Below are 20,909 nucleotides of genomic sequence, written 5' to 3' on the forward strand. Positions count from 1 at the left end.
TGACAGGAACAATCGGAAAGTATGAGTGATGGAGTCAGAAATGGAAAAGGGACGTCCCGACTGCTGGAAGTGGGAACAGGAAAGGCCACAAAGGTTTACAGGAAAAAGTGGGGCGATCGAGAGTCTCGGTAAAGGCGAGACAAAGAGCAGCGGTCGAGGCTGATCGTGGGAAGAAATGGGAAAGAAGTGGCGGGGCAGGGAGGCGGACACGAACCAGAGGGGTGTGAGGGAGGGCTAGGGAGCGAGCGCGGGCGGGCGGGGCTGGGCGGTGCGGGGCGCGGGGGCCGGAGGGGCGGCCCGGGCGGCGCGGAGGAGGAGCGCGAGCGCCGCAAAGTTACTTGGCCTGCGCCCCGCCCGGGTCCGCGTGCTGGTGGCGGGCGGAGCGCAGCGGGGCTCGGCGGGCTGAAACCCGAAACCTCCCGTCTCGGAACGCGGCCGGGAGGAAGGAAGCGGCGGCGGCGGCGGGGAGGAGGCGGCCCGACCGGGCCCTGAGCTGCCGCGCCGGCGGCTGTAGGGTGAGCACCGGGCTAGAGGGGGCGCAGGCCCGGGCGGGGAGGGACTGCCCGGGATGCAGCCCGGCCGAGTGCATTGTGCAGGGCAGGAGGGAGCGGGGACGCGGGCCGGGAAGGGTCTCGGCATCCCACCTGGCTCCCCGTCTCCCTGCCCCCACGCCTCTTTTCTTCTCCCCGTGCCCCTTTCGGAGGCTGGAGGCTGTCTTCCCGGCTGCACCGCGCCTTGCTTTGGAGAGCAGTAGCTCTTTGTGGGAAGATCGTGGGGGGCGCGCCCCTCCTCTCGGCAAGGGGCTTCCCAGAAGCCCATCCCATTCTGCCGGGTGCAGCCCATCCCGTTTTCCCGGCGCCGCCCGGAGCCCCCCTACATGTCCCCCGGGAAGAGAGAGCATCCGTGCGTGTCCTCGACTTAGCTGATGAGGGCCGCGCCCCCTAGGGCCAAGGGGCTCCACGCCCGCTCAGGGATAGGGATGAGGGGGGAATCAGCCACGACCCTCGGCCGAAATCCGCGAGGACCAGGTGAGTAGCATTCTCCCAAGTCGGGACTTGGGGTGTTGTGTCCCTAAGCCTGGACAGGAGGCGCGCCCAGAAGTCGCTCGCCGCCACTGTGTGGGCACCTCTGCCCCTCAGATTTGCGAGAGGGGAATTTGGCTGGTTTGGGGAGTCAGGGAGCACTTCGCCAGTCCTCTGGCCAGAGCTTAACCCCAGTAAAACCTTTGGACAAAGGAATGTGGGGTGAGATCTTCTGCCCATAGCTGGGATGGTCTGTGGCGCTTGGGAGAGGTCACCAGTGACCACGCAGCCGGGCGTTGGCATCGCTGGATAGCCCAGCTTTGAGGCGCTATGTTTTTCATTATTGTACCTTTCATCCGTTTTTGCAAAGTCTTTGGAGAGCAGGTTATTTGATCCTCCTCCCTGTGAAGTAGGGAGGTGGTGTGTAGTTTTGGAGGGAAAGGAACATCAGGCAAGCCTCTCAGGTGCTGGAGGCTGCAGGAGCAACAGCACCCCTGTGCCTCCTCCCCGCTGAGCCGGAATGCAGCCTGGCCTCTCTCTCAGGGAGCTGGACCTCCACATGATCTCTGGGGAGCTATTACTTGCCCAAATAGGTATTTCCCATATAGTGCATTTTACTCCAGCTACTTTCATATACAGTTTTTTTTCTTCTTCAGACTGGGCTTGAACCCAGGGTCTCCTGCATACTAGGCAAGCACTCTACTACTTGAGCCACGCCCCCACCCCTTTTGCTTTTATTTTGTTTTTGGGGTAGAGTCTCACTAAGTGCCTGGGCTGGCCTCAAACTCAGGACCCTGTCTCTGCCTCCTGAGTAGCTGGATTTACAACCGGCTTCATGTACACCTTTTTAATTCCTTTACAAGACAGTGTGAAGTGTAATCATTAGCCCCTCGACGGCTGAGGAACCTGAGACTCAGAGGAGGTGAAGAAGTACTCTGCAGCCAAGATTGAACTTGGGTCTTTTGACTTGGTTTCCTGGTACCAAGCAAGGGTCCTTTTACTCAGAACTTCTCCCTGACCTACAGTACCGCTGCCATGTCAGTAAGAATAGAGATCCCCTCAGAAAGAAGTCTGCATGGCAGGTTGGAAATCGATCCTCAAATCTGCCTTTGTGTTGCAGACCCATGCATTGGGAGTCTTCAGAGACTAAGAGGTGCCAAGTGGTCAGAGGGTTGTGAGCTCCGTTTGGGTTCTGTGGAAGACAGATGGGCTGAACTGGATCTGACCTAAGTGTCAACAGAAGGAGGTACCGTTCTATGGCACACACTTCACCCCTTGGGTGAGTCAGGAAGCCTGAGTGCAGAAGGAGGGTGGGCTGGGAGGGCCGGGTGGGGCTGTATGCAGAATGTGCCTCCCATAAGAAGGCCCCTGATGTGCTACAATACTCCACCACACTATTGTCTGATCTGAGCTTTGGGGAGGCTTTAGATTTTTAGGGAAAAAAGCTCCACATTTGTAAAGATAGAACCTAATTGAACACATTTTTTAAAACATGTAGGATAATTGAATTATGTATGCAAGCCGTTTGTGGCCTGCTGACTATTGGTTTGCAGTTAGAACTTTGGAAACACTGTCTTTTTGAAATGTAATAAAACATGAGTGGAGGGGAGAAGTGCTGTCTTCTTGCTGTTTTTCTTTAAGAACAAAAACCATCAACAAAACTACAGATAGCTATCAATGCTACCTGCAGTTTGAAAGGAGAGTTAACTCTACGACTGTATACTTCATTCATTCAACCTGTACTAATCTTGCCTATGATAGTGGTCCTTCCACAAAAGAGAATACTTACAATTAGTGTTTATCTGTCTTCATGGTCATTTTCTGTGCCCAGTGTGGGAGAGGGTGGCATTCATGGCAGAAAAGTTCAGGGAACACTGAAAGCAAGGAAGGAATTTTCACTTTGCATGGGTAAATAACAAGGTACATTTGAATTTTTATTTTGGTTTGTGTTGGTTTTATACTCAAGTCATGGATGAGTGAGCACTGTTAAAAGCTCACTGAAGTAGGACAGCCTGCATCCGAGTCCTGCCCCTTACAACTGGTGACCTTGGGTACATAATAAAAAGCATGGTTGGAATATGGTAAAATTTCAAAAATATGCATTGCTATAAAAGATTTTAAAATGCAGGAATGTATAGGAAAATAAAAAGTTCCTTCTGCCTTTCTTCTACTCCCTGTCCTTTCCCCTGTGAACATATTTCTTTCCGGGTCTTTCTCAGTGTGTAAGTATTTGCCCACCAAGTCTGGAAATATAAGTGAATATGAAATTCATGGTTTATTGGCATTACAATAAAACACATAATAAAATAATATTATCTCCATTTCTAACTATAGGACCAAATATATTGAGTATGCTTTTTAAAATATATAAATGGGGGCAGTATATATAATAATGCTCTGTGATTTACTTTTTCCATTTAACAATGAGACTTGAAAGTCTTTCAGTATCTGTAACAGATGTACTTCATTCTTTTTAATGGCTGCATAGTATAGCTTTCACTATAATTTCCCCTATTGATGGACTCAGATTGTTTTCAATTTAATCTGTCTGTGTATCTTTACTTATCTGTGTACATGTAGAGTATTTCTGGATAAAAATTATCCCTGGAAGTAGAATTGGTGGGTCCAAGAGAATGCATATTTTAAGCCATTATTTAAACAGAGTTATCTTTGTTTATTGAATTCTGAGAGTCTGTGCAGAAAGAAATTTAATTAATTAACTTATTAACTAAATATATTCATTTGGGGATAGGCAGTATATTCAAAACTTATAAATGGTAACACCCCCTACTCCTGTTCCCCAATCCTCTGTTTTCTTTTTGGAATACAAACTAATTTTGCCAGTTTTTGTCTGTTCTTTTCAAGAGAATTCATGCATCCTCAGGCAAAACAATATGTATCGTCACTTTCCCTTTAAAAAATATGCCCTCTCTTCACATGACATTTAAAAAGTTCATTCCAGATCTTGGAGAACATTCCATATCATTTATGTGCATTTTAAATGCTGATAAAGTCTTCCAAGTTTATCCTTTAAAAAAAATCTTCAATTAATTTTACATGTTCTCTAATTGCTTGGCCCAATCCCTTGCCAATTTTTCTGTTGGATTGTTTGAAATTTATGAGGCTCTTTCTAAATTCTGGACTTTAAGCCTGTTGTTAATAAATCAAATATCTTGTCTTTTAATACTTTTCCAACTTTGCCTTTTCTACTCATGATTAGGCAAAAGTATTTAATTTTTTTAAGTTAAACCTATATCATTTTTCTTTGAGGTGTCAAGTTTTCGTCTTGCCTTTAGAGAATCCTCTCATTTCAAAATTATGTTTTCCTAAATTTCCTCTTCATTATATATTTGCTTTTCTTCATTTAAAAATATTCTAAACTATTCCTTTTTTTTTTCCATCTCAGTTGTTCAGTTTCCCTCCTCTCTGTTATACCAAAGTAGGTTGGGGTTTGCATCTGCCTGTGAGCCTCTTTAGCCAACCTATAATTTCTATGACTTTTAGAGGGATGTTTTTCACCAAGTCTTAAGGATGCACTGTTCTCTGGGTGGGCAAAATGGAGCAAGGGGGTGCTGTAGGCAATGGGAACAGTGTGCAAAGTCAGAGTTAGACAGCAGCAGTCAGTATTTGGAGAACTGGGAGCAACTTCACATAGCAGAGGTGGAGGGCATCTGCCCATGAATAAATTCTGCAGGTGTAGAGAATAACATGGCATGATCAGGCCTGTGTAGGGGATGATCAATCTGGCAACAGTGAGGAGGACAGATTGGAATGGGGGCGAGATCGAAGATAAGAAGATGAGATAGAAATGTCTAGTAGTAATCCAGGGGAAAGAGGGTGAGACTCTGAGGATAAAGTTTTGAGTTAGAATTTAGTGATGTACTGGTTATCTGTGACAGGGAATTGCACAGATCAACATTTATTGCTTCATACACATTATCTCATTCAACCCTAATGAGTCCAAATGAAAATCCAAGGCTTAGATAAGTTCATTATCCAAGGTTAAACAGCCAGAAAGTATCAGTCTGGGCCTTAGCCTGGTCAGGATTACCTGGTTAGAGTGGTCTAGGATGTCCTAGGTTTCTGTCTTGAGAGATTGAGTAGGTGGAGATGTTTTATCTAGGGTATAAACACATGAAGAATAGCATATTGGAGTGGTAGAAGCAGAGATGATGAATTCCATTTGGTATATGTCATATCTGAGGTGCCTGGGTGTGACATATGGAAGAAAATACCTACCAGGTGGGCAGACATGGATCTGGGGCTTGGGAGAGTTGTTGAGACTATAGATGGAGAGCTCAGAGTTATCAGGGTGTAAGTGGATACAGAAAAGGAGCATATTGAGAGATGAGGGATCATTTGCAAGTGGTAAAAAGTTCAATTCAAACTGACCTAAGCACACACAAAAAAATGTTATTGGCTTATGTTACTAAAAAGCTCAAGAGTACATTTGGTTTCTGGTATGGGTTCAGGGTTCAAGTGGCTTTATCAAACTTATTTTTTCACCTCTTGTCCCAACCTTCCTACTTGCTCAGGTTCCATGTGGTGGCCCCCATCAGCTTCAGGCTCTCCTAGTGACCGCAAGGGAAGACAACAGGTTTAAACCTATGGGGGAGAGGACCCAGCAACGTACCCAGAAGTCTCATAAGCTCTGCCCAGTGAGAGGGAGTTAGAAGAGGCTGATTGGAGAGGTGTAAGCCATGTGCCTATATCCATGAAGCCCTGTAGACACACTTGGGGTGTGAACAGGGTGATATGAATAGGATAGCTCTCCAGAGGAAATGCAAAAGCAACAGCTCATGGGGGTTATAGAGGCTGCAGTTAATTTCCTCTGTGGATGAGCAAGGAAGAAACAGGTTGTCTTGGGAAACAGTAACACAGGACAGGAATATCAGATGAACAGCACTGGGAAGGAACTAAAGAAGGGAGAGGTTGGAAAGGGCAAGATCAGGAGAGACAAGGGAAGAGGGGGTCTCAGAAAAAAAAATCAAAGCAGTCAAAGGTGTTAGATGCTATCGGGAGCTCAAAGAAGGCCAACGGATTTGGTTAGCAGGTCATTGGTGACTTTGCCCAAAGCAGAGAATCTTTTATTTTGAACCTGGGCTAGAACTACTGAGGGTAGAAATAGAGTCCCTATTCCTACTTGTCTTCCACATTCCCCACCCAGCTCTGGAGTTGTCCAGGTGAGGGCAGGGTGTAATACTAGCAATCCGGCAATTTGGGCTTTGTCTATAATTAAGTGTGTGGCTATGGGAACTCACTTCACCTCTTTGAACTTCAGTTTCATCATTTACAAATTGACACCAGTAGAATGAATTACTTTGAAGGCGTCTTTTAGCTCTAAAGTGTTGGCATATTTGAGGAGATTAATGCATCTAATTGCTTCTTTCCACTACTGTTGACCTTGATCCAAGCTTTTGTGTCTTCTTGGCTATAGCAAGGATAACTGGTATCCATGCCTCCTTGCTTGCCTCCTGCAATCTGCTCTTCACTCAGCAGTAGAATGACAACTTTTAGAGCATAAGTTAGTCATCTCTCTTCAGTGGCTTCTTATCACGTGACAACCAATCAACATTCCTTTTCTGGGCCCACTGTGCCCCATGTAACCTGGTCCCTCACTGGCTCCATCTACCCTTCTGCCCTTCTCTCACTCCTCCCCAGCTTTCTTTCTATTTTTAAATATACCAAACTCATTCTGACCCCAAGGTCTTTGGAAGGGCTCATTCTTTGGCCTGAAATTCCCTTGCATCATTTTCTGGTCTGTATTCAAATGTCACCTTCTTGGAGACCCTTCCCTGACTATCCACTCCCTCCCCCTTTACACTGTGCAGTGGGCTGACAGGGGTTCATGTATTAGAAGCTTCCCCAGTGTGGCAGGACCTTTAAGAGGTGGGGCCTCATGGGAAGTGGTTAGGTGTCATTGGGGCACTACCTTCAGAAGGGATTACTGTAGTTCTCATGAGACCTACCCCCATTAGTTCTCAAGAATCAATTGCTATAAAAAAGCACACCTGACCCCTTCCTGTGCACTGGCTTCCTCTCTCACCATGCAATCTCTTCTCTCATGTGCTCCTGCCCAGGTGCCATCCACTGCAATGTCATCCACCAAGATGCCCTCCACCATGATGTGATACACTCAGGGAACCCTTGCCAGAGCCAGCTCCATGCTACTGGACTTTCAGCCTCCAAAACTGTGAGCTAAATAAATGTCTTTTCTTTATAAAGCACCCAGTCTCAGGTATTTAATTATAGCATCAGATGGATACATCCTGTTTTATTTTTCTTCATAGCATCTACTTACTACCTGGAATTATCTTATATATTTATTATTTACTGCCTGTAGCCCTTCTCTCTAAATGTAAGCTTTGGCATATCTTGCTCCATGCTATACCCCAGTTGTAGAGTACAGCTGAACAAAGAGTGGGTCTTCAATAAATATTTTTTGGGTAGTTCAGTGAGGAATCACAAAAGGAAAGCTGACTAGAAGACAAGAATATGGGAGTGTCCAGAAACCAGAAGTAGCGTGGCTATCATGGGGAGGAAGCAAGTATTCCTCAGGCATCTACCTCAGATATAGCCATCAGAAAAAAATGTACTCACAAGAAATACTCTTATAAGCCACTTGAAATAATATTTTCAGTTTTAGCAATATAGACTTAGTTTGCTTGGCTCTGTGAGAGGAATGAGTAAAAAATATAATTAAGGGTAAAAATCCATTAACATAGTAATCATTGTTTATCTTGTGATAGAAGTCATCATCTCAGTCCTATCCTCAGCATAGGTCTCTGACATCCTTGGAGCATGTGTGTGTGTTTGCTATGGAAGGGTTTGATTGACTGATTGATTGATTGATCTGTTTAGTAGGTATATGTAGTAAAAAAAGAGCAGGATTTTTCAATCCCAGCACTATGTACATTTTAGGCTGGCTGTTCTTTGTCACAGGGGGACTGTCCTGTGCATTGTAGGATGTTTAGCAGTATCCCTAGCCTTACATGTCAGTAGCATCCCTGTCCCCTGAGGTGTGACAACCCAGAAGGTCTCCAGCTATTTCCATGTGTCCCTGGGGAGGGTGCAGCTCACCTCATTGATATAGTGATCGGCTGGACTGTCTAGTCTTCTGCTTGCGCTTTTCAGACTCTCCCCAGCCATCCCGATCCTCTTCACTGACATCACTTGAGTTTCTACTTCAAATGATGGAATCTGCAGGAAGGAGTTGTGAGCCAAAGGAAGCAGGGGCCATCAACCTTCACAGTCACAGGTGGAGGTAAATTAAAATACCATGTTTCTCAGTCAGCTGGACTGAGGGTGCCTGCAACACCAACTTGGCTCAGGCATGGTGTGGTTTGTAAAGCAGCTCAACACAGGATGGAAGCAATTTTTTGCACTTAGGCTTAAAGCCATGCAGTCAGGGAAGTTTCCATTTGCATTCTCTTAGAATGCATTCTTTTTCTCTTCCTTTTCATCCAGTTAAACAATCAAACGAAACCTCTTTGGCTTTAATTAAAATTTGAAGGGGAAAAGAAAAGAATTGAGTCTTTCAAACTTATTTAAACATTTTTGAGGGTTTATTTTCTGACAGCTATTCAACTAAATGATTTTACCTGCATTATCTCAGATACTTCTCTTGGCAATCACATAAAGTGTGTTAATTTTCTCTCTTTTTTTCTCCTCCTGGAGAAATTGAGGCTTATAGAGATTAAGAGACACAAGGTCACACAGAATTCAAATGTAGACTTGGCGAAGATTCCAAAACCCCTGTTCTTTCTGTTAATTATCCAATCTAAATGGATGTTAGTGAGCTTATTGTTGCTGTGACAAAGTTCCTGAGATCAGCAGCTTCACAGTGGAATGGTTTCTTTTGGCTCACAGTTTCAGAGGTGTCAGTCCATGGGGGTCCATTGTTTCTGGGCTGGTAGTGAGGTAGGGCATCACGGTGATGAGGGCATAGTGGAGCTGAGCTGTTCTCCTCAGGGTGGCCAGGAAACAGAGAGAGACAGAAAGGAACCAGAGACGAGATACATCTTTTAAAGGCATGCCCCCAGTGACCCACTTCCTCCAATCAGGCCCCACCTCCCTCAGTTGCCACCACCTCCATCGATGGATTAATCTATCGATTAGGTCAGCACTCTGATGACCCAGTCACTTCCCCTGAATCCCACCTCTGAACATTGCATTGGGGACCAAGCTTTCCATACACAAGCCTTTTGTTGGAAGAGGGACACTTCAAATCCAAACTATAACAAAGTATGTAGGGGAAACATAAAATACTTATTTTCCCAGCATGAAAGTGCTGTTGGGAATTCAAGGTGGAAACTGACAATACATTCGATTCATAAGCCATCTGGAAGGGAAGGCATTCTTACCTAAAAAGCTTGTACTGTAAGAAGACATGCAAATCTGAAAAGGTAACTAAAACGTAAAAGGAAAACTATAGATAGTAAGGGATGGTAATGGCAAGGGCCACGTAGGGGTGGAATGTTCCAGAAGGGCTCTTCATAGTTTTCTCTTAGGGCCTGAGCTAGATGTTACACAAATAAGTGGTGATAAGGTGGTGAGTGGCCTGGGACAGGGGAATGGCTTGTGGTGGTGAGCAGGTTATCCCGGGTTGCGCAGGTCTTCTCTTGTCTTGTTGGAGGAAATGTGTAATCACAAAAAGCTGCTGTAAATTACTAACAATGTAAAAAACAAAGTTGAATTTTCTTGACCACAAAACATCTATAACATATCATTTATATGGTCTTCAGATAATGCTTGGGGTGTATTTGGCTGGGAAGTCCCCTCACAGTAACCACCTCCGTCACCTCCCACAGTTCGGGAACATGTGACTTAAGGATGTGTGGTAAGATCGTTTTTACAAGAAATAAAAATTAAGGGAAGCCAATAGCCAAGAAAGAATAATGTTCTTCCTTGTGCAGAACAGTGCAGGTATTTTCTGCGTAATACCTATGGTCTCTGCAGCAAACTCCGTGTCTTCCAGATTGGTCTTTGCAACATTCGAGTAACAGTCCTTCAGTATAAACCAAACTTACCTACCTTCCTTTATGGCAATGTAAATGCAGTGGGACTCAACAGTCTTGCTTTTAAATTCAGCAGTTTCCCTCTTACTACTTAAAAATATTAAAGCTAGATTCTGAGCTCTGGGCTATTTCTGGGTTCCTGTGTATCTGGAACATGCCACTGAACCAGGTCATTTATTCGTGAAGTGCTGAGGAGAAAAATCAGTCCTCCCCAAAGGCCCAGGAGGAAATGACCCCGGAGTGACAGAGTGCATAATACAGACCTTTGCATGGAAGCCCTCCTTCAGGATTAACTCTGAATCCTGTTACTCTTAATAAGAGTAATTGTTAACTCTTACTGTGCACATACCATTAAGCAGCATGGCAAAAAACAGCAGGTGAGTAGACTTTGCACAGGGAAAGGGGCAGTCTTGCTTGAAAGATTGGAACAAGTTGAAAGAAAGCCCAAAAGAGATAGAGAATATGCACGGCACAGAGGCAGTAAAGGAAATAACACCACCTTTATCAGTGTTGTGGGAATCACTGTTTCCGGTTATGTGACAACAGTTCATTGTCATAACCTCTACTGAGGAATGGTGGCCAAGCTAACGTTCTTCTCTGAGGTTTCAAAAGACAGCAATTGCTTTAGAACTGATTTCTAGGGATTTTTCCTGCCATATACCTTGGGGATTTAATGGCCTTGAATCATTATATTCTGTTTACTTTGTTTTAAAATATAAAGAAATGTATGATGAATTTTGCTTATAGGCTTAATATGAAGTGTTTTAGCTGGGTGCCGGTGGCTTGTGCCTGTAATCTGAGCTACTCAGGAGGCAGAGATCAGGAGGATCTCGGTTTGAAGCCCAGGCAAATAGTTCATGAGCCCCTATCTAAAAAACAAAAATGCCACCATAAAAAAGGGCTGGTGGACTGGCTCAAGGTGTAGGCTCTGAGTTCAAATCCCAGAACCCACAAAAAAAAAGTTTTAATGTTTTAAGGTGGTAAAAATACCACCAATTCAGAAAATTTGGCTATGTAGAATTATGCATTTTTTGGAGGATTGGTTTGGTTTTAGTGCATTTGTGGAAGTGAAGTTGGTACTAGAAGCACTCTGTCTCTTTTTTTTTTTTTTTGCAGTATTGGCAATTGAATTCAGAACCTCTGTGAGTGCTCTACCACTCCATCCACAGCCATACCTCTAGTCTGTTTACTTTTTAGCTTGTTTTTAAGATAGGATATTGTGCTAACTTTGCCTAGGCTGGCCTCAAACTTTGATCTTCCTATCTCTGCCTCCTGAGTTGCTGGGATTACAGGTGTGAAGCACCATGTGCAGCCTCCTTCATGATTAGAATCTCTGATTCTGTTTAGGGTTTTCATGAGAAAGAATGAGCAAGTTGGAGTTGTGTGGTCATTTGTACTGGGGGGGTTGAGGAAATGGGAACAGGTGGATGGGAGAAGGATGGATGGGTAAACCATCACGCTATAGCACCAGTCCCCAGCAGTTAGATTGTGCCATGATGTCATATACAGCACAGTTTGCCTCCCTTAGCATCTTTCTTCTCACCCTTGATTATTCAAGTTGGAGTGCTTTTCACAGCATGTGAAGGAAACTATTCCAAAGACTTAGCCAAGAAAGGGTTGACTAGCCTTGGCTGGGTACACTGGCTTCATGGCTCATTGGGTGACTTGGGCTGCTTCAGGCTTTCTGCTGTGCATTGCATGGGGCTTCCAACCACATGGTCAAAAAATTACTGTCTTTCCTTCAAGCATTTGTTCAAGTTCCCTTAGGAGAAAGGGCAAAAACCAAGGTGAGTCTGTCCCTTTTTTTTTTTTTTTAAATCAAGAGATGGCTTTTTGCCACTTTATAGGCAGGGTCTAATGGTCCCAGTCTCTATGCTGCAAGTATATTCTTGTAGGAGCATTTTGTACCTAAACAAATCAGAGTTCTGTTGATAGAGGAAGGAAGCAAATGAATGTTGACTGAATAATAGTGTCTGCTACTCTGCTACAAAACTTGTTCTGAAGACAAGACATGCCGAGGTGTCTACTGTTCCATTTTTTGTTCATATGTTTATCAATGAAATATATTGAATACCTGTTGTGTGTCAGCACTGTTCTAGGTGTTGACCAAAAAATTTACAAACCAAAACCTCTTTGCCCTTATGGACTCTCCAGTGTTGTGAAATGTGAAGACATAAACAAGATAAACAGGTTAAGAAGGGAATAGAGCCACAAAGTATAGGAGGGGGATAGGAAGTGTTATGTAGTGTGGACTGGGAAGGCTTTGGTAAAAAGTTGAGTTAAATTCAGAGCTAATGGAAGTGAGAGCAACCCGCAAAGATATCTGGGTGGGGAGTTGAGGGCATTCTGGACATAGAAATAGCAAGTGCCAAGGCCCCAAGGTGGAGGCCTGTTTAATGTGTTTGAGAGATAGTGAAGAGGCCAGTGCCTTGGTAGTGGAAGGTAGTTTTTCTTGTGAGGTTGGAGCAGAAATAGAGTCAGCTAGACCATGTAGGGTCTAGGTAAGAACTTTGGGTTATTCTGAGTGATATGGGAATCCTTTAGAGTTTGTGAGGAAAGCAGTGACTTGTTCTTACCTCTGAACAGACTCACTCTGCTTGCTGTGTTGAAAATGGAAGAAAAGACAGAAGCAGGTGGACTAGTAAGAATCTGTTTTAATAATTCAGAGAAGACATAACAAAACCTAGGCCAGAGTGGTGGGCAGCCAAGAGGTAGTATGACATGACTGAATTCTAGATATATTTGAAATGTAGAGCCAACAGATTTGCTGATGGTGCAGATATGGGATGTTAGAAAATGGGCAGAATCAGAAGTGATTCTTAAGATTTAGGGTATGAGCATCTGGAAGGATGGTGATGCCACACGTGAGGTGAAGAAGACATGGAAGGAGTGGGTGCTTTGGGACATTTTAAGCTTTTGAAGCCTATGACATGAGAGTGGGGACACTGAGTAGCCAGTTGGATGCAGGAATCTTCAGCTCCAGGGAGTAGCATTGACTTCATCTGAGTAGGGACTCTAAGCAGACTCTTGGTCCTGTTGCCTGTTGAATCATCAGAGCCACTTCTGGCAGCAGCACTAGGTAGACCCGGAATGGCCTTGTTCTGAGCTGACCTGGTGTGACCCAGCTTCCTCTTTGGGCTCTGCTGGGATTCCAAATCCAGGCAGGATGGCCATGAGCCAGTGTCTGTAGAGGCTTCTTGAGCCGGCTTTGGAAAAGCTGGCATCTTTGCTCTTCTCCACTAGGGAGCCACATGGTCCAGGGTGGAGTGTCCAGTAGCCTGTCAGAGGAAAGATGGCTGCCTTGTGTGTAGCTGGAAAAATTACTTCATAGTGGGGTCTTGCTCTGCTTTCAGGTGCCTGTCCTTCCTTCCATTTCCCTAAATCACTTCCTCTTGGGATTCACCGCTCTTCCCTGGGTGAGTGTCTTCATCACGAACTCACTTGACTAGTTGTAGGTTTGGGAATGGCTGAGATGGACCCTCATCTATCTGTGTTGACTGGAAACATGGGAGAGGTGAGAAGTGAAGGCAGCTTTTACTACTGCTGGCGGGGTCTGGGAGAGAGGCCAGCTGCCCTTTTTAAAAATTCCCGACAATCTGTTGTTCAAAGTCCAACTTTGCTCAGGACTGAGTTTTCCCCACATTCTCCAACAGGTTACAACAAAAACCACAAACAGAAATTGTTCAAAAATTGCGTTTTGTTTTACCATGTAACCTGGGGAGTCATTCCACCCGCTGAGGTGGGCACCGTCTTTATGTCACTGCTAAACAGTCCCTTCGTTTCCTCCCCCACCTCCCCCGGTACCTGGGTTTGTACACAGGGCTTTGCACTTGCAAGGCAGGTGCTCTCCTACTTGAGCCACACCTCCAGCCCCTGGGCAGTCCCTTGTGAAGAGCCACTCGTGCCAGACGTGGTCTTGGTTTCTTAGATGTTCTCTAAGGTTCTTCTCATCTCAGGAGAGATGAGAAGCTGCAGCTATGGCTTCCTTTAGTTCATGACTTCTCACACTGTGGAGGAGGGAAGTTAAAAAGATGTTCTGATTGTTTTTCACATTTTTTATTGTGATATACACAAAACATAAAATTTACCATGGAACCATTTTTAAGCATACATTACAGTGGTATTAAGTACATTCCTGTTTTGTAACCATCATCACAGGCAGCCTCAGATCTCTTCATTTTACAAAACTGAAACTTTGCACCATTTAAACAAGAATTGTCTCTTTTCTAGCCCCTGGAAAAACACCATTCTGCTCTCTGTCTTTACATTTTTTTAATTCTCTCTTCCTCTTTCTCTCTCTCTCGCCTCACTATGTAATCTAGGTGGCCTCAAACTCAAGATTCTCCTGTCTCTGCCTCCCAAGTGCTAAGATGTGTGCCACTAACACCTGATTTTGACCATTTTGAAGTGGAATCACAAAATAATTTTCTTTTTTGTGACTGGCTTTTCAAAGTGTTCTCAAGATTTATGTGTATTGTAGCATATATCAAAATTTCCTGTCTTTTTAAGAATATATAAAACATTGTATGCATATGTCATATTTTACGAATCCATTCACCTGTCTTTGGGCTCTGGGGTTGCTCCCACATTTTCGCAGTTGTGAATAATGCTATTACATACATGGGTATGCAAATATCTCTTTGAGACCCTGCTTTCCGTTCTTTTGGATATACCTACAAAAGTGAAACTGCTGGCTCATAGGGTAATCCTGCTATTTTTTTCAGGAACTGCCCTATTTTCCACAGTGGCTATCCTACTTTACAGTAAGGGTATAATTTCTTTTTCTTCACATCCTCACCAGCACTTATTTTTTCTGTTGTTTGGTTTGCTTTCATTTTTTTTTTTTATAATAGCCATTCTAATGGGTGGGAGAAAGAATCTTATTGTGGTTTTGATGTGCATTTCTGAAAGTTATTAGTGATGCTGAGTATCCATGAATGTGCTTATGGGCTGTTTGTATATCTTCTTTGGAGAAATATTTATTCAAGTCCTTGCTTATTTTTCAGTTGGGTTTCTTGTGTTTTTGTTGTTGGGTTTTAGGATACCGACTATGAATCCCTTATCAGATATATAATTCACAGGTATTTTCTTCCATTCTGTGTGATGACTTTTTACTCTGCTGGTTGTACCTTTGGATATATAGAGCTTAAAATTTTTCACAAAGTCCAGTTTTTCTGTTTTTCCTTTTTGTTGCCTTTGATGTCATATCTGAGAAGTCATTGCTAAATCCACTGTCATGACTTGGTATATTTCAGTGTTGTCCTAAGCCTCAGTCTCCTCCTTCCCCCATTTATTACTTTTTTCTTTCTCTGTTTCAATGAAGTGTTAGACCATAGATCAACAAAATATTTTTAGACTTATTAAATCTTTACTTATTCATTCCAGCAACAGGAAGAATATTCTAAGCAGATGAGAAGTATATGCAAAAGCAGATTCGAAATAGAAGCCCATAGCACAGCTAGCTGGAGCAGAGGGTCCATGAAGGGGTTGGTGGGTAAGAAGTCTGGAATGTAGTCTTTGGAGAATGGATGGATTGAAGATAGATAATAGATGTATAGCCATAGGACAAAGTTGTAGAACTAATGCCTACTGTTCTCTTGAACTAGTCACTAAGCCTTCCTAAGCCCTTTCTCTTATTTTACTTATTTAACAGGTACTTATATGATACCAAGCACTATTTTAACTACTGTACAAATATTAATTCATTGACTCCTTCCACCAATCCTATGAGGTAGATACTTCTATTATCCCTATTTTACAGATGGAGAGACTGATGGCCAGAGAGGTTAAGTAACATATTAAGGTTACAGAGCTAGTAAGTAGTGGAACTTGGATTTAAACCCTGGTCCTCCAGTTCCAGAGTTTGTGCTCTTGACTACTATGTTAAATAGCCTCTCTAGTGTGAGGGAGAGGAGTAACCCCACACTGTGGTTTGGATGTGTCCCCCAAAGCCCCATATTTTGAAGGTTTGGTACCCCGATTGTGGTAGCATTGAGAGATGGGGTTTTTAGTGGGTGGATCCTGGCAGAAGGTAAGTTAGATGACTGGGGATATTGGGATCCTGATTCCTTCCTGTCTCTTTCTCTCTTTGCCTGCTGGCCACAATGAAGTAAATAGGCCTCTTCTACCACACACTCTTGCTGTGATGTACTCAAAGCAACAGGGCTGAGCAACCTCTGAAACCATGAGCCAAAATAGACCTTTTCCTTTATTGAGTTGATATTTTAAGTATTTATTACAGCAATTGAAGGGTGACTAACACACCAACCTCTAAACACTGTTCAGCATGTGTGGAATCTAGGGAAAAAAGATGTGAAAGAAGGTGTGGCTCAAACAGTAGAGTGCTTGTTTTGCATGTGGGAAACCCTGACTTCAAACCTGAGTCCCACCAAAACAAAAAAAAGACATGAACATAGTAGTAGGAGGAGTATGAGGAAAGATGAAGGGGACTAGGGGAAGGAGGAAAGGGAGATACAAGAGAGAGTAAAGGGGTGCACGAATATGGTCAAAGTACATTATATGCACATATAAAAATGTCACAATGAAATCCATTATTTTGTAATAATAAAAAGGGCTGAAACAAAGGAAACATTATTCAGAAGATGAGATGAGGTGTCTAAAAGTATGTCATGTATTACCCAGTGTTTTGCAAATACTGATGATTATTAGTTAAAAACACCTGGGTGTGAATGCTAGCTCGCATTTTCTTGCTGTCCGAGGTTTTAAGTTACTTAATTTCTCTGATCCTTGATTTACTAATATGAAAGGTGGAGATGATAATAACTAGCATGTAGAATTAAGAAATACAACGCATGGGAAAGGTCTTGGTAAACTGTAATAAATAATGCAAATGTCCTTGGAACTTCTATACAAAATCCTGTGATTAAACCATTTGACTGATTATCTCTCAGTAAATGTATATTGAACACCTGAAAAAAAAATAAATAAAAAGCAAAATCTGGAAATGGGTAAGGTTCTCAAGGGTTGAGAGAGAAAAGAATGGACTCAATTCTTACTGAGTCTTGGGAATGTCTATTCTGAGGAGCCAAAAGCTTGGACTTGGAAAGGTACTTAACAGACTAACTGCGTAGGCTCTTGTGGACCGGGTTGTAGTCAGTGAAGGAAGGCCAAACAGTGGACAGTTATAGCCCCAGTCACAGAAGAAGGCTGTGAAGTCAAGTTGATAGTATATGTATGCAGAGTGCCAAAGCCAAGTTTCTTCACCTGCAAGTTAAGAATTAAGAAAGGGATCTTTCCTTGATGCTCCCCACATTCAGTGAAGGGCTTTGAATACAGACACACGACTAGGCACTAGTGGGGAGAAGAACAAGGCACTGTACATTGCATGTGACTCTGGCATGGCTGGGTGGGCACATCTGTCTGGGCTTGCAGAGGCCAATTCCCTGCAGCTTCCATATTTGGGAGAACTTTCTTGTGAGTGCCAAGAAGGATAGATGGAGTACAGGGAGGGAGCACTGGCTCCTGGCTCTACACACGTAGGAGTGGAGACCCAGGGATCCTGTGATCTCTCTTTGGCTCTCAACAAGTTGTGTGGCCCGGTTTGTGTGTGGGATGGGGTGGGGATTCATGCTTTTCATTTCAGTTACCTTAAATGAAAAACAAGGTGATTATTAGAACCTTCCTTACAACTCCACCCCCCCCACCCCAGCTAGTGATTGATGTGCATAGTGCTTTGAGGTGCTGAGATGAAGAGGTCCTGAGTGTGTGACTAAAATAGCAGACAGTGACTTCACCAGGGCTTGTTTGAAGTGCTGTTTTGGAATAATTCTTCACCTGGAGGGTTGTTTATTTGAACATCTCGTACACTTAGCTGTTTGTATTTGACTTCTTTAGAAGAGGCCATCTGCGGTCCCACCTTTTCAGGCTGGTCAGCTCTTCCTGAAAATGGATTGTCGGACATGTGTGTTGCAAATGAAATGGGATAGTCTGCTCCAAGAGGTACAAGACTCTAGCTCCAGGAAAATGCAGGAGGAAATGAACCACTGGCTTGCTCAGGCATACTGAAACATGTCAGAAGAGAACTTTATTCAAAAAGGAGTTGTTTTCTCTAGAGCTGAATTCTGGAGAGGACAGGTGTGTTTTGTCTTGTCTTGTCCAGTGGTCCCTGGTTAGAGACAAGTCAGAAGTCCTGCCTCCATCTGACCACCACCTCTTCACAATACTCACCTAACCCAGGCTCTCAGGCTGTCCCTTTGATGGCCCTATTTATAAAAGGCATTGTGGAGGTGGGGGAGGTATCCTTTTCCTCACAGTGCTTATGGACTGGGACACAGATCTTCTGACCCCAAAGACACTGAACTCAGAGGGAGAACAGCCTCCTTGTGCTTTCATATGAGGGGGTTCCACGATGCTAGGGCCCAGGGATCCGTGGCAAGGTCCATGGCAAGAAGAGGAAGGAGTTTCAAGAAAGAAGCCGAGATAGCAGATCTGTGCCTGAGAAGATGGCCTAAACTTGGCAGAGGTGGAGTCTTGGCATGTTGTATGCAGATCATGATGTATCAGAATATTAGCAGGATTCTTTAAGTTGCAAGTAATAGAAACCCAGCAAAATTAGCATAAATGAGGAGGAAATGATCTGGCTTATGTAGGTGAGAAGACCAAGAAGATTCAGAATCTTCTGTCAGTGTTTGTGGATAGGTTAACTGCATCCTGCCCCCCACACCCCACCTTCCCTAACGCACCGTGCACTCTCATTCTCTCAGCTTTATTTGCTGGTAAGCCCTCTCTACATGGTATCAAAGATAGCCAGCTGCTGCAAACCCAGGCTTCTATTCTCCCAGACTACAGCTTCATGGTGGGTTAGTCTATCTTTTAACACTTCCAGCTGGAATGCTGGGCCTAGGGTCATGTGACCATCCCTAGGCTAGTTGCTGGGACCAGCTGGCCCAGCCTAGATCAAGAGTCGACCCTTAGAGCTGGCAGTGGTGTTGACTTCCCCCAAATCACATGGCCTAATAGTAAGGGAAGGGTAGTTTCCAAAGTAGGGTCAGTAAACTTCAAATGCAGTGAAGGCCCCTCTGTGATACAAATGAAGTATTCTAGGTACTGGACACAAATAAACTCAGTCCTCATAATGTCTCTATGTGGAAGATATTCATTTTGTAGGCAAGGAAACAGAAGTCAATGAATTTACTTAGATATTTGTAGCTAAAGGAGCCAGGCAATTTGGCTTCAGAATCTGTACTTAGCCCTGGTCTTACTGACAAATTCAGGCAGCAGTGATGTGAGTGTGAAAAGCAGTCCACTGGAAGCTAGTCAAAAATCAGAATTCTAGGGAAGAATGTGAGGTGATTCCAAATTTACACAGTTACTCTTCCAGAGTAGTAGCTCTGTCATAACTTATGGATTTCCTGGAATTGGTGCTTGGGAATCACCTTGCAAACCAGTTTATGAGACACAATAGATAGCTGTTTCCAAATTCTATAGTGTTGTTTTGTTTTGTAACCCAAAATAGCTATCAATCACCCTCTTGAGTGACAAGATTTGGCTTTGAATTACTTGAAGCTATTGCCAGGAGTCTGAGTCATTCTTTGGGACTGTATGAAAAAACTGAAGGCAATTCCCAAAGAGAAGCAATTGTCATACATTGAACTGTGGTGGTGAAGATAATGAGTGTGTGTGCAGCTTCCTGGTGGCCTGAGTGGGCTAGCTAGCTCTCTCTCTCTCTCTCTCTCTCTCTCTCTCTCTCTCTCTGCTATAATTTCTGCTACATTGATTAAAACCTCACTTGTGTCTAGCTGTTTCTCAGAGGAGCAGCAGGACGTGGATTGGTCTGGTCCGGGCAGAGTGTAGGAGTGTGGGAGTTCTGAAACACCTTTGTGTCTGGCAACAGAGCTGCCTAGGAGAATGAAAATGTGAGTCATTACTGGAATTTGCTTACATTCAATGGGCCCTGGCTTGTTAGACCCTGGGTAAGCTGGCTGCCTGCCAGGAAGCTTGTACTCACTGGGGCCTTCCAAATCCCCTCCTGTGTTCTTTAAAAATACAGCCCTGAGGATTTGCTTGTGCCTCCCTGAGCCAGGCCTCCTTGCAGAGACTGGAATTTTGAATTTCTCTGGGTAGGCAGCTCTTTGGCCTACATTCCCCCTCAGCCTCCTGGGGAAGGTAGGACCAGGAGACCTCAAGGATTACAGTCAACCCTGGGCTCCCCCATTCTGCAGCTCACTGTTGTACACTAATAAGGCCCACTGGAGAGTGAAGTAGTACTTTATCCTATTGTTCCCTCTCCTAGGTTGGAAGTTTTACTTCATATTTTAATTCTTTTAGTGGTTACCTTTATGATGTTAATGCTCACATCTCACTTAATAGTGACAAAGTTTTAAAGTTATTTATCAACAAGTAATTAATTGAGTTTCCTACTATGTACCAGGCACTGCAGGAGCTAGAAAGACAGCGATAACCAAGTGTTTGCCCTGAGGACAATCTAGCTTGGAATCTTTCTAGTCCAGTCACACTTTTATAAGAGCTCCATATTCAGTTCAGGAGGAATAAGTTTTTGAGATCTATTATACAGCGTGGTGATTATAGTTAATAATAATGAAGTGTTTGTTTTAAAATTGACTAAGAGTAGATTTTAAATGTTCACCTACCAAAAAACGTATGTGAGGTGACAGATATATTAATTAGCTTGATGTATTCATTCCATAATATATACATATGTTAAACACATCATACTGTACCTCACAAATACATATAATTGCCAGTTAAAAATAAAAAAGAGCACGTGGTGTGGTGACTCAAGCCTATAATCCCAGTTGCTACTTGGAAGGTAGAGATCAGGAGGATCGTATTTGAGGCCAGTTTAGACAAAAAAGTTAGCAAGACCTCCATCTCAACTAGTAGCTGGGCA

General features: G+C 43.7%; 1 protein-coding gene across 8 annotated transcripts in view; it reads left to right on the top strand.

Moving 5' to 3' along the window:
• Positions 1–346: 346 nt before the first annotated feature.
• Gpr161 (G protein-coupled receptor 161) overlaps positions 347–20,909 on the top strand; it is a 116,883-nt gene continuing 96,320 nt past the window's right edge. For 2 of the 8 annotated variants that reach the window (XM_074047566.1, XM_074047558.1), the window contains exons 1-3: positions 347–515; positions 2,143–2,268; positions 7,103–7,215. The gene's annotated coding sequence lies outside the window, so the exon portion shown is untranslated. Of the gene's footprint in view, positions 516–555; positions 1,029–2,142; positions 2,302–7,102; positions 7,216–8,156; positions 8,287–20,909 lie in introns of those variants that run through there. The other 6 variants (XM_074047564.1, XM_074047563.1, XM_074047559.1 and 3 more) reach the window with 6 other exon arrangements.

Source organism: Castor canadensis, chromosome 11 (genome assembly GCF_047511655.1).
Source record: "Castor canadensis chromosome 11, mCasCan1.hap1v2, whole genome shotgun sequence".
In the NCBI taxonomy this organism is placed as follows: Eukaryota; Metazoa; Chordata; class Mammalia; order Rodentia; family Castoridae; genus Castor; species Castor canadensis.